Source organism: Triticum dicoccoides, chromosome 1A (genome assembly GCF_002162155.2).
Source record: "Triticum dicoccoides isolate Atlit2015 ecotype Zavitan chromosome 1A, WEW_v2.0, whole genome shotgun sequence".
NCBI lineage: Eukaryota > Viridiplantae > Streptophyta > Magnoliopsida > Poales > Poaceae > Triticum > Triticum dicoccoides.
Window position 1 is genome coordinate 42,584,522 of NC_041380.1, and position 1,766 is coordinate 42,586,287.

A 1,766-nucleotide genomic window follows, 5' to 3' on the forward strand; every position below is an offset into this window, starting at 1 on the left:
GGCCTATATTGTTTTATGCCATTTTACCTTAGAGAGGGTAGTAGGTCCTATGAGAGAGGAGTAGGTCCTAGGTACAATGTGTTATTATGTGCTACAATGTGTTAGAGTTGATGATGATGATAAGGACGAGTTGTGATTATGACTAGTGACCAAGTTGTTATATGATGTCCCATGGACGAAAATGATGATCATAAGGAGTTGTTATATGACAATGATGTATTATGATGATAAGTTGTTAATGATAAGCTGTATTATGACAATGATGTATTATGAGTGTCGAGCGGCCACCATGTCCACCACAAATCGGTAGGTCATCGTCCAAGGAATCGGGCACCACATCCTTGCACGTGTGTTGCAACACATACATCACAAGAGACGTGAGAGCATCTTCAGCCATATACCTCTAATTCGATCCTTCAAACGTCCGCGGACACGCCCGATCAATGACCGGGCGCGTCTGTTTTGAACACATATTTGTCCATCCACGCAGCCACAATTCTTATTCTCTTCCTCATATGTCTGGTCACTAGCACGTGATTGGTGGAAATGAAGAGAGAGGAATAAAAATGAATAAAGAAAGAGAAAATGTGGTCCGGATGGGGTTGCGTCCTATGTGGCGGAATGACCGGGCGCGTCCGCGAGCCCTGATACCCTCCCCATATTTGAGATGGATATGCAGGTTCGCGGACAGACCGGGCGTATAGGGATGATATGAGGGGTCCGGTTGGGTCACGTTTTTCCTTTGTCTCCTGTCCTATCACTGACCGGGCGCGTCCGAGGGCGTATGAGGGATGGTTTGAGGCGTCCGGCTGTAGATGCTCTCACCACAATGACAATAGGCACCGGCATATGCACACCGTGTCAAGACCACATGTCATACTTATTGTTCTCGAAACTATAACTAATGGGGTTTTCCTTTTTAAAATATTTTTCTCATATGACTTATCATGAGACAAATAGTCATTACACATGGATCAATTTCTTTTTATTTTTCTGCTTAGTTTAAAGCTATCATCAATGTATTTTTGGAGAAGAGTCAAGATCATGCAAAGGATCTCTCTTGATGAATGGTGAATATCAAAGAATTAAAGACTTCAATTAATGGCAGATTATTCAATAACCAGTGTTGTACAAGGAGGTTGTAGGGTTGATTAGGAATATGATTAGCACAAGCGGATTAGTTAACTAACATACGGTAAATTAGCAAACCATCATTAGATAAAAAGTCAATTACACTAGTAGTGCTACAACTTGACGTAAACGATCACTTTGGTGTTAGAAATGTGATGTACATTGAAGTGGTGACAAAACTTGGCATTGTCATGCAAATACAATGCTTATCTCGTTTGTATACGGAGTCGATGCTAACTAGGTGAATGGGGCTGCAGATCTTGTGGCCCATTTTGCACCTGTCAGTTCTCTTCCTGATTTTTCTGTAGAAAGTATCTAAATTATAAGTGTTCTAAAAACTCTAAATTTTAATCTAAGTAATAAAAATAATGAATGAATATTTGTGACATGCAAACAGAATAAATTATTTTATATAATTGTTCACATATTATTCTAAAATATTCATATATCCAAATAATGTTTATGAATTATAAAATTGTTTGCATAATTTATAACTAAAAGAATTTAAAATAAAATTTAGAAAAATATTTTATTATACAACATTTCAATAATTATACGCACGTTTGTATAGTTCATTGTTTGTTCATATAGATATTAAGTTTGTATAATTTAAATATAAACCACGACTATATTTT